At 44.3% G+C, this 12,675-nt stretch overlaps 1 protein-coding gene across 3 annotated transcripts in view; it reads right to left on the bottom strand.

The window, feature by feature from the left end:
- diaph2 (diaphanous-related formin 2) overlaps positions 1-12,675 on the bottom strand; it is a 567,387-nt gene that overhangs the window by 209,367 nt on the left and 345,345 nt on the right. The window lies entirely within an intron of this gene.

Raw genomic sequence — 12,675 nt, 5'->3', positions numbered from 1 at the left:
TTTTTTAATGCAAATTTCTTCCAGGTTAAAGCAAATTTTGACTGCTGTTTAAAAAGCTTTGCTGTTTTCAGTTATTATTTTTCTTCATAAAAAACATTCTACTGATGTTGCTAAGAATGTATATTATAATGACGATGTTTTTGTCCTGAGGGGATTTGGATAGGAATAGCATTGTACTCAGAACCCATTAGGTTGAATGACAAGAACTTAAAACTTTTTCCAAAAAAAAATCAATGTCATAATCAAGCCAAACTTTTGTTCTACGAAAATCAAAGCATTTGAAGAACTTCTGAAAAAGCAGTTGTCCTTGTTGGTTTTGTGCTGTCAATCACAATTTCTCCCCGCAAAAAAACAGATCTTCAGAGTGATCGATATAAATAACATTCCAAGAAAAAAATATCAGACGTAGCTTTTAAAAACTGTGTTTGCAGTTTATAACGTGAATGAATAATTGAATAGACCTTAACTGGTACTGAACCATGTTCTCCAGCTAAATAAATATAAATATAATTACCAAAGCCATCGCTCATGTAAAATGTTCGAACAGTAAATTAGAATAGTAATTCACAATAGCAAAATATATGGGACATATAACAATTTTTATACAATAAATTTTCATAAAGTTGTCTTACCTTAGATTATAAATAAGATTCAATTGAAGATTAAAATTATTTTGTTTGGACGATTTATTTCTTCATTTGCCATGTGCCAAGGGTTATTAATATGTTTTATGTTGCTCAATGGAATATCAATTACCACTCTAGAACCACTAGTACTTTAGTATACTGCTACACAATTAGTATAAGGAATATAATTTTATATCCAGAGAGAATACAGGGAAGAAGAGGCAGTGGTATATGCATGTGCACATGTAAACCTGTCACTCTTTGAGCTTGGACTTTCTCAACAAAGAAAATTCTCAACCAATGCAAGCAGAAGAAGAAGAATTTTACAAAGCAATATAGGCCCTGCACACTACCTGCAGGATGTAAATCCACAATACAAGTTCATTTCCTAAAGGGCCTATCCCACTCAGGCGATTTATTTGGCGACTGTCACAGCCATAGCAGGTCGCCGATAAAGCGGCAACTGAACCCCCCCTACGACAAAGTCTATGACAAGCTACGACAACCTACCACCTAGTCAACGTCAAGCTACGGCAAGCTCCCAATAACCCATTACCCATTATGACGTCCACCTATGACCACACAGGCGACAACCTACGATATCCGAAGTCAACCTATGTCCACCCATGGACAAGTTACGACAAGCAACAATGCTGTCGGTAACAACTGAAGACAACTGAAGACAATTCAGTCGCCGATACCTGTCACTGGTTGACGTAGGTTGACGTAGGTAGTCGCCAATGGAATTCACCGAAGTCAGCACCTGGCGACAACCAATGTCACATGGCGACAACCTACGACAGCACCTACGACAGAAGACAAGCTACGCCAAGCCCACAGTCACCAAAAAGTTTTGAACATTTCAAAATCCAGCGACGACCAGAAAAACGTTACGACTCTTTAGGCGACTTGAGGAGACTACTCACGATCATACAGTTGTCACTCCGTGACCATGTGGCGACAGCCTAGTCGCCTGTAGTCTTTGAAAAAATTGCCTAAGTGTAGCAGGGGCTTAATGTAGTCAAAGATGCCACAAAAATCTAAGCTTTGTGCAAACTACAGAGCCAGTTTATACTAAAGGTCTGCCACGGTTCAGTCAATAAAACCAAATTATTTTTTTCATGTCAAAAATAAAGAAGCCAATGACTACTATTCCAAAATACCAACCACATGGTTTTATGCACCATTGATATTTCTAGATGAAGACTCTCGCAAGTTACTGCATTCAAATTAAATCTAGTATTAGCCCTGATTCTCTCCCGTTCCATTTCTTCCTTCCTTTAAAAAAAAAAGATATAGGGATTGATATAGGATGAGGCTGCAGAGGAAGCAATAACAAATTAACTTGTTGCAATTTTCATCTGCCACACAGATGAAAAATGAGATGGTCCATCTGAACTTATGGATGAGGAATCACAGCTCATACTGACGTGTGAACTTTCAAACTGGGAAGGGGAAGTACTGTGGGGGGAAGATAGGGATTATGATGATGCAAGGCAGGTTACTGTCGTCTGATTATATTTTAACTTAATATTTTTTCTTAACATTTAATTTAACAAAGCCATGGAAGTTTTTTTATACACATAAACCTCCGAGCTTCGAGAAACTGAGGTGTTTTGTGACTTGAAGTAGAATTGTGAGCATTGACAATTTATTGGCTGCACACTTGAAGCCGATTAGCAGCTCACTCCATCTTTAAAAGATTTATAATGATTTTAGACAAGCAGCCACATTTCAGAAGTAGAATATTGACCCAGATTAATCAAATTTCACACCTTACATCAACAGATGAATAGATCAGAATTATTCATGGCAGTGTTGTTCACACTGTGGAGTAAAGTGGGGGGAATGAGGTGTCCACTCTGATATAAAGTATAAAACATTTTGTTGAAATGGAGAGAATCTAAAATATGTTAATGTATAGAGGTTATGTAAGTTATGTTGTACATGAAAAACAAAATAGGTATAGTCCCCTCCATATTGTTTGGGACAAAGACCCTTCATTTATTTATTTGCCTCTGTGCTCCACAATTTGAGACTTGTAATAGAAAAAAAAATCACATGTGGTTAAAGTGCACATTGTCAGAATTTAATAAAGGCCATTTTTATACATTTTGGTTTCACCATGTAGAAATTACAGCAGTGATTATACATAGTCCCCCCATATAACATTTGGGACACAGCAATGTCATGTGAATGAAAGTAGTCATGTTTAGTATTTTGTTGCATATGCTTTGCATGCAATGACTGCTTGAAGTCTGCGATTCATGGACATCACCAGTTGCTGGGTGTCTTCTCTGGTGATGCTCTGCCAGGCGTGTATTGCAGCCATCTTTAGCTTATGCTTGTATTGGGGGCTAGTCCCCTTCAGTTTTCTCTTCAGCACATAAAAGGCATGCTAAGTTGGGTTCAGATCAGGTGATTGACTTCGCCACTCAAGAATTGATCATTTTTTAGCTTTGAAAAACTCATTTGTTGCTTTAACAGTATGTTTGGGATCATTGTCTTGCTGTAGAATGAACTGCCGGCCAATGAGTTTTGAGCCATTTGTTTGAACTAGAACAGATAGGATGTGCTTATACACTACGGAATTCATTATGCTGCTACCATCAGCAGTTGTTACATCAATGAAGATAAGTGAGCCAGTACCTTCAGCAGCCATACATGCCCAGGCCATAACACAGATGAGGTGGTATGCTTTGGATCTTGGGTAGTTCCTTCTGTCCTCCATACTTTGCTCTTGCCATCACTCTGATATAAGCTAATCTTTGTCTCATCTGTCCACAAGACCTTTTTCCAGAACTGTGGTTGCTCTTTTAAGTACTTCTTGGCAAACTGTAACCCAGCCATTCTATTTTTGCGGCTCACCAGTGGTTTGCATCCTGCAGTGTAGCCTCTGTATTTCTGTCCATGAAGTCTTCTACGGACATTGGTAATTGACAAAGCCACACCTGACTCCTGAAGAGTGGTTCTAATCTGTCGGACAGGTGTTTGGGGGGTTTCCTTCATTATAGAGAGAATTATTCCGTCATCAGCTGTGGAGGTCTTCCTTGGCCAGTCCCTTTGCGATTAGTAAGCTTTCTTCTTAATGATGTTCCAAACAGATGATTTTGGTAAGCCTAAGGCTTGGCTGATGCTTTAACAGTTTTATTCTTGTTTCTCACTCATAATGGCTTCTTTGACTTCCATTGGCTCAACTTTGGTCCTCATGTTGATAAACAGCAATAAAGGTTTCCAAAGGTGATGGAAAAACTGGAGGAAAGACTAGGTGCTGAGAGCTCTCTTATACTTGCATGAAGGAAGCTATTAAACATCCCTGAGCAATTACAAACGCCTGTGAAGCCATGTGTCCCAAACATTATGGTGCCCTGAAATAGGGGGGACTATGTATAAACACAGCTGTAATTTCTATATGGTGAAACCAAAATGTATAAAAATGGCCTTTAATAAAATCTGACAATGTGCACTTTAACCAACCTTAAACATGCCTGAGCAATTACAAACGCCTGTGAAGCCATATGTCCCAGACCAGGTTCAGGAATAGCTACTTCCCCACAGCCATCAGGCTATTAAACCTGGCTCGGCCAAAACTCTGAACATTAATAACCCATTATTTGTTATTTGCACTTTATCAGTTTATTTATTCATGTGTTTTGTAGTCAATGCCTATTATGTTCTGTGTGCTGAAGCAAAGCAAGAATTTCATTGTCCTATCAGGGACACATGACAATAAACTTGAACTGAACTGAACTGAAATTGTGGAGTACAGAGGCAAATAAATAAATGATGGGTCTTTGTCCCAAACATTATGGAAGGCACTTTATGCTGGCACAGTAAGTAATTAAGAAACAATAACATGGAGTATGGAAGATAGGAAGTCTTGCTACAACTGCATTTTACTTTGGTGAGACAACATTTGCAATAATATGCACAGTTTTGGTTTACTTTAAAGTGGGGCATATCTGCCAGAGACTATTCGGAGTAATTTCTCTGATGAAACTAGGAACTGCAGGTGCAGCGTTATTAAAAAAAAAACACAAAGTGCTAGAGTAACTCAGCAGTTTAGGCAGCATCTCTGGAGAACGTGTCAGGTTTCAGGTCGGGACCCTTCTTCAGAAGGATTCTGGTTGGGGGGTAGAATGTTGTAAGAGAGGAGGAACAGGATAAAGTCTGGTGAATGTAAAGTGGATACAGGTGAGATGTGAGATGGGGGTGGAGGAGGATAAGAAAATTCAAAAGGTGTGAGATAAGGTTAGAAGAGTTAAGGGGGCTGTCCCACTTGGGCGACCTAATTGGCGAGTTTAGAAGAGTTTAGGAGAGTTTGAAAAGATGTCATGTTGAAGACCTCCTTCGACCTCTTTCGACTATGTTCAAGACTAGCTTCGACTAGCTGCGACTAAGTTCGGGAAAATTAGACACCGAATAGTGGAGAGCGAAGACGACCTCCTTCGAAGGTACACAAAAGTGCTGGAGAAAGTCAGCGGGTGCAGCAGCATCTATAGAGCGAAGGAAATAGGCAACGTTTTGGGCCGAAACCCTTCTTCAGACTGATGTAGGGTGGGGAGAAGAAAGGAGATAGGAAGAGGAGGAGCCCGAGGGCTTAGGGAGGGCTGAGAAGGGGAGGACACAGCAAGGGCTACCGGAAATTGGAGAAGTCAATGTTTATGCCGCTAGGGTGCAGACTGCCCAAGTGGAATATGAGGTGCTGCTCCTCCAATTTTTGGTGGTACTCACTCTGGCCATGGAGGAGGCCCAGGACAGAGAGGTCGGATTCGGAATGGGAGAGGGAGTTGAAGTGCTGAGCCACCGGGAGATCAGGTTGGTTAATGCGGACCGAGCGGAGGTGTTCGGCGAAACGATCGCCAAACCTACATTTGGTCTCACCGATGTAGATCAGCTGACATCTAGAGCAGCGGATGCAATAGATGAGGTTGGAGGAGATGCAGTTGAACCTCTGTCGCACCTGGAACTGTTTGGGGCCTTGAATGGAGTTGAGGGGGGAGGTAAAGAGACAATGTAGCATCTCTTGCAGTTGCAAGGGAAAGTGCCCGGGGAGGGGGTAGTGCGTGAGGGAAGGGAAGAATTGACCAGGTAGTTACGGAGGGAGCGGTCTTTGCGGAAAGCAGACAAGGGGGGAGATGGGAAGGGAAGAAGGTGGGGTCACGTTGGAGGTGGCGAAAATGACGGAGGACTATTTGTTGTATGTGACGGCTAGTGGGGTGAAAGGTGAGGACTAGGGGGATTTTGCCCTTATTACGAGTGGGGGGGATGGGGAGAGAGAGCAGTGTTACGGGGTATGGAAGAGACCCTGGTGAGAGCCTCATCTATAGTACAGGAGGGGAACCCCCGTTCCCTGAAGAATCAGGACATTTCCGATGCCCTGGTGTGGAACACCTCATCCTGGGAGCAGATGCGGCGATCCCCCTTCGATCTCACTTCAACTATGATGAATACCTATGACTCCCTTCGACTACCTTCAACTACCATCGATTACCTACGACTAACATGCCAACCTACTATGACCTACTACGACTAAACCTACGAGTAAAAAAAGTATCGATTTTTCCATTGCGACCATTTTTTACCCGCGGGCATTTTTCAACATGGACCATGCTGCAAGTATGAGTCGAGGGCAAAGTTCCCAGAACTCGCAGATTAGCTCACCCAATTGGGGCAGCCCCTTTAGGAATTGTGAAACTAGAGGAAGCGGAGGGGGTGGGATTGAATGGTAGCACATCTAGGTGGGACACAGGATTGAAAGGAGGTTCGTTCCAAAAATTGGGGAAATTCAATTATCATACTAGTTGTCAGCTAGCTAAGGGGGGAGGGAGGGTGGGGGGGGGGGGGGGATTGAGGTGTTGTGTGGGGAAGGTGTTGTGTGGGGAAGAAAGGGGGGATGTTAGTGGCTATTCAATGCTCATAAAATGTTGCGTTGTAAGCTTCCCATGCGGAACACGAGGTTGTAGGTGGTCTTTGAACACATCAGCCAATCATCCCTGTCCCGCCTGTAATTGGCCCAAAACGCCGCAGCGAGATTCCTGACGGGCACCCAAAAAAGTGACCACATTTCCCCGATTCTGGCCTCTCTCCACTGGCTCCCTGTGCGGTTCCGAATCAATTTCAAGCTCCTTTTTTATGTATACAAAACCCTTAACGGGCTTGTCCCCTTCCTACATTAAAAATCTGCTTACCCACCATACCACCTCCAGGTCCCTCAGATCGGCCGACTTGGGGTTACTGACCATCCCGCGGTCTAGGCATAAGCTCAGGGGCGACCGCGCTTTTGCGGCTGCAGCACCTGGACTGTGGAACAGCATCCCTCTTCCCATCAGAACTGCCCCCTCCATCAACTCTTTTAAGTCTAGATTTAAAACTTATTTCTACTCTCAAGCCTTTCTTGAGGTCCTCTGAGGGAGCACAGTATGCATGTATTTATATATGTATTGTTGATCTATGTACCACTGTTTGTAGCACGTTAGTACCTGCACTAATGTAAAGCACTTTGGTCAATGAGAGTTGATTTTAAATGTGGTATAGAAATAAATTTAACTTGACTTAACTTGACTAAAGGAAGTCACATTGGGAACACCAGATGCAGTAGATGAGGTCAGATGAGATTAATGTGAACCCCTGATGCACTTGGGAGGGCTGCTAGGGTCCCTGGAAGAACGAGGGAGGGGGTATAGAGATAGGTGTTACATCTCATGTGGTTGCAGGAAAAAAGTACTTAGGGAGGGGATGGTTTGGGTGGGAACGAATGAGTAAAGCAAGGATCTGCAGATGGAATGGTCTCTCCGGTAGCGGAAAGGGATGGGGCTGGTAAGATGTTACACTGCGGAAGGTGGAAAAGGGGTGGGGGATGGGAAGATGTTACACTGCGGAAGGTGGAAAAGGGATGGGGGATGGGAAGATGTTACACTGCGGAAGGTGGAAAAGGGATGGGGGATGGGAAGATGTCACTCTGCGGAAAACGGAGAGGAGTGGGGATGGAAAAATGTTACACCACCAGCCTCCACATGGAACAGATCATTCTCTGACATTTCCATCATCTTCAACATCATCCAACCACATCTTCCCATCTCCACCCCTTTTCTGCTTTCCGCAGAGACTGCTCGCCAACCTGTTGGTTCACTCAACCCTTCCCACCCAAACCACCCTTTCCTCAGGTACCATCCCCTGCAACTGCAGGAGATACTCCCTCCTGTTCCCACAACTCCTCCCTCACATACTTCCAGAGATACCAGCAGTCCTTCCTGGTGAGACAGAGATGTACGTGCACCTCCACTAACCTCATCTACTACATCTGGTGTTCCTTTACATTAGCGAATCCGGGCGTATTTTGCTGAACACTAGTGCTTAAGTCCACCAAGATCTCCTAGTTGCTAACCATTTTACTTCCCCTTCCCATTCTCACGCTGACCCTTCTGTCCTGGGCCCCCTCCATTGCCAGAGTGAGGACACACGCAAAATGGAGGAACATAAGGTTCATAAGGTACATTTATTGTCACATACTACAATTGGTGTAGTGAAATTCAAGTTGCCATTACAGCACATTAATAAGAATACAACATAACATTATAAAGAAATTTAACATAAAACATAAAAACATCCCCCACAATGGTTCTCACTGTGAGGGAAGGCACAAAGTCCAGTCCCCATTACATTGTCCACCCATGGTCGGGCCTATTGAGGTCTCCGCAGTCGCCGCTACAGGGCCCAATGTTTCAGGCCCTTCTCACCGGGTGATGGTGCTCCGGCGTCGGGAGAACCCTCTCAGCGGCTTGGGATGCCTGGAACGGCCGCATCGTTATCGGAGACCGTGGCTTCCGAAGCCGACAGGCCACGCTGGATGGAGCTCCACCACTGGCGATCCTGGCGAGAGATCCCAGGCTCCGCGATGTATAAGGTCAGTGCCGCCGCACGCGGCTGGCCGCATCACAGTCCCGCAGCTCCCCGATGGTTCAATAGTGGACTCAGCTCACCAAAGCTCCAGCGCGGTGACCCGGGTAAAGCATCGCCTGCTCCACTCCGCGATAGCGTTCCAGTGCTGTGCCACCGCCGAAGCTGTGGTTCTGGCCAGTCCCCTCAGGAAACGCCACTCCAGACACCAATGGTAGGCCGTGAGGACTGGTCGAAGTTGCTGCTCGGAGGAAAGCTGCCTCTCCAACCAGGCAGGGACTGAGGAATAGTTTCCCCCTTCCCCCCCACCCCACCCTCCACACATAAAAAGAATAGACCACCAAACAAAACACTTTTTAACATACTAAAAATAAAAAAAAGGAGTGAAAGGACGGACAGCTGCAGGCAGGGCAGTCATACCCAACTGGACGGCGCCCCCTAAACAGCACCTCATATTCCGCAAGAATAGCGGTACGAATACTGAATTCTCCAAATTTATGTAACTATCCTACAACCATCCTTTGTCTTATCAGTTCTGGTCTTCGTCCAACCATCTGCCTATGAAAAATAAACCTCGCTGTATCCACCTATCACTCACCAAGCATTGTCTTGCCCCTCGCTTCCACCTTTCCCCCCTCCTCCCCCTCCATAATCAGCCTGAAGAAGGGCCCCGAATGAAAAAAAAACACCTATCCCTGTTCTCTAGAGATGCTGTCTGACCTGCTGAGTAACTCAAGAGCTTTGTGTCTTTCTTTCTCTGATTCAAGAGGTAATAATTTCAGAATAAAAGATTGACCATTTAAGACATAGAGGAGGTGGAATTAGAAACATAGAAAATAGGTGCAGGAATAGGCCATTCGGCCCTTCGAGCCTGCACTGCCATTTGATATGATGATCCTATAGCTGATCATCCAACTCAGTATCCCATCCCTGCCTTCTCTCTATACCCCCTGATCCCTTTAGCCACAAGGGCCACATCTAACTCCCTCTTAAATATAGCCAATGAACTGGCCTCAACTACCTTCTGTGGCAGAGAATTCCACAGATTCACCACTCTCTGTGTAAAAAAAAATGATTTCCTCATCTCGGTCCTAAAAGTCTTCGCTCTTATCCTTAAACTGTAACCCCTAGTTCTGGACTTCCCCAACATCGGGAATAATCTTCCTGCATCTAGCCTGTCCAACCCCTTAAGAAATTTGTAAGTTACTCCTCTTGGAGGAATCGTTGGAATTCTCTATCTAGGAGAACTGGTAGTTGGATAAAAGGAGAATCAAAGATTAAGGGGATCAGGACAAAAAATGGAGCTGAGGCCAAGATCTGATCAATTATGATCATTTTGAAAGCTGGAGCGGGTTTGTGGGGCATATAGCCGAGTACACTTCCTGTTTTTATGTTTTCACCTTTTGACAGAACTTAAAATGTCAATAAGTGGAAAACAGAGATCTGTGTTTTCATTAAGAAGTAATTATATTGCTTAAGATAGACACAACATGCTGGAATAACTTAGCGGACCAGTCAACATCTCTAGAGAGAAAGGATAGGTGACGTTTCGGGTCGGGAAGAAAGGTCCTTTTCTGGTCGGGAAGATAGGTCCTGAACCGCTGAGCTATTCCAGCACGTTGTGTATATCTTCGGTATTCGTTTTCAGTTTAGTTTATTGTGATGCGTACTGAGGTACAGTGAAAAGCTTTTGTTGCATACTAACCAATAAGTAAAAAGACAATACATGATTACAATCGATCCATTTACAGTGTATAGATAAATGATAAGGGATTAATTTATTATGCAAGCCAGCAAAATCCGATCAAAGATAGTCCGAGGGTCACCAAAGAGTTAGCTGGTAGTTCAGCGCTGCTCTCTGATTGTGGTAGTATGATTCAGTTGCTGGGAAGAAATCATCCCTGAATCTGGTAAGGTGCATTTTCACACTTCTATACTTTTTGCCTGGTATAGCAATATCTGCAGTTCCTTTCTATACTACTAATTATAATACTTATATGATGCAACTAATATACAACTTTTTCAAGGTGTTTTAGTTAGTATTGCCTTCAGAACTGGTCATTACATGCTTCATTACAACAACTGTATTGAATAATCCTTCATCGTCACTGAAGTAGAATGTTATTAGTTATCATTCAGACCAACCAACATGAAAACATTGAGCAAAAAATAAAGTGATGGACAAATTCAGGGGATTTATGGAGGGAATGGACAGATGACATTTCGCATCGGGACTCAGGCTGATGGAGTTGGCAGGAGAAAGCTGGAAAAAAAGATGTGGGGATGGGGGAAAGCCCAGTGAGTGATACGTACAGTATATGCAGGTGAGGGAGGTGATTGGCAGATAGATGGAGTAATAGAATAGAATACAATGCCTTTTATTGTCATTCAAACAGCTTGGTTTGAACGAAATTGCATTTTCTACAGTCTTACATTACAAAAAACCCAAGACCCAAACTTAACACAGTTCACATAAACATCCATCGCAGTGGATCTCCAACACCTCCTCACTGTGATGGAAGGAAAAGTCTTATCTCTTCCCTTTGTTCTTCTCCCGCGGTCCAGCAGTCCAACTGCAGCGTCGAGGCGAACTGGGGCTCCCGATGTTAAAGCCCCCGGCGGGCAATGGTAAATCCTGTGGCTGCTTAAGCCACGCCGGGTGATGTTAGGCCCGGCTCCGTGTCCTTTAAACCCCGCTATTCCAGAGGGAGAAGTTGCCGTTGCGGGAGCTCCGAGAAGCGGTCTCCCACCAGGGACCTGGAGCTCCCGATATTACCGTCCACCGGGCCTGCGGCCTGAGCCTTCGAAGCTCCGGAGTCGGGTCGCAGCCGCGCGCCACCATAGCTCTTCCCGTTCCGAAGGCGGCCAGCTCCGTGATGTCAGGTCCGCAGGCTCCGCGACTGGAGCCCTCAGGTAGGTCCCGGTCGCCGCCGGCTCCACGATGTTAGGCCCAACGACATCGGAGACCCGACAGGGAAAAAGTCGGGTCCCCGTACAGGGAAGAGACTAATGGTTCCCCCCCCACCCCCTACATATACACAGCTAAAGAAAAATAATAAAAACTACTCAAGACATATATTTAAGAAGACAAAAAGTAAAAAAAAGACAGTCGAGCCGCTGCCGATAGGCGCCGCCACACCACACCACACCACACCACACCAAGTGACAAAGGCTGTAGGTGAAAAGTAAACAAAAGCATGTCGGATAACCAAAAAAGAGCAGTGCTTTATTCCCCTCCTCTAGCTGCTCATCTGCCATTCCCGAGATCCATATTTCCCTTTTATCCCTCTCCTTCCTGTTCCCTTCCACCCATACTGCTCCCCCCAGCTTTACATTCGACTGCTCCTTTTCTTTTCTTATCTGACACCCTTTTGTTTCCTTTTCACCTCTACCCTTTCTCCCCAGTACTCCAACAGCCCGGATGCCAAACACTTTAATTCCTCCATTGTCAGAGTGAGGCCAAACGCAAATTGGAGGAACAGCATCTCATATTTCGCTTGGGCAGCTTACAACCCAGTGGTATGACTATTGATTTCTCTAACTTCAAGTAACCCTTGCATTCCCTCTCTCTCCATCCCTCCCCCACCCAAGTCGTAGCAGCTTCAAAGTTGTCTTGTTAAATCTCATTGTCTGCACTTGTTCTCACCTTGGTCACATCAAACAATGGCATGTTTCCTTTATCATTGTTACTTTGTTGCATAACTTTCATTAATTTGTTCTACATCTTTCCACATCATTGTCTATGTGTCTTGTTTCCCTTTCCCTGACTCATAGTCTGAAGAAGGGTCTCGACCTGAAACGTCACCTTTTCCTTTTCTCCAGAGATGCTGTCTGACCCGCTGAGTTACTCCAGCTTTGTGTGTCTATTTTTGGTTTAAACCAGCATCTGCAGTTCCTTCCAACACATTTAGTCTGAAGAAAGGTCCAGACCTGAAACCTCACTTTGTGTTTTGCTCATTATTCAAGCATATGCGGTTTCTTGCGTCAGAGCAGAAACATTACTTGTCCAATGCCATGTCAATGCGGATTTTTAAAATCTTACTCCCTACTGTTTTATACATATTCTAATATTTATAAGATTGCAATCATGACTATTTGAAAACATCTGAAAGCACAAAATCAAATTAGTCAGATTCAAATTAAACTACAC

This window comes from Leucoraja erinacea, chromosome 12 (genome assembly GCF_028641065.1).
Source record: "Leucoraja erinacea ecotype New England chromosome 12, Leri_hhj_1, whole genome shotgun sequence".
In the NCBI taxonomy this organism is placed as follows: Eukaryota; Metazoa; Chordata; class Chondrichthyes; order Rajiformes; family Rajidae; genus Leucoraja; species Leucoraja erinaceus.
Note: the sequence above shows the minus strand (reverse complement) of the source record. Positions and strands in the feature narration are given on the sequence as shown.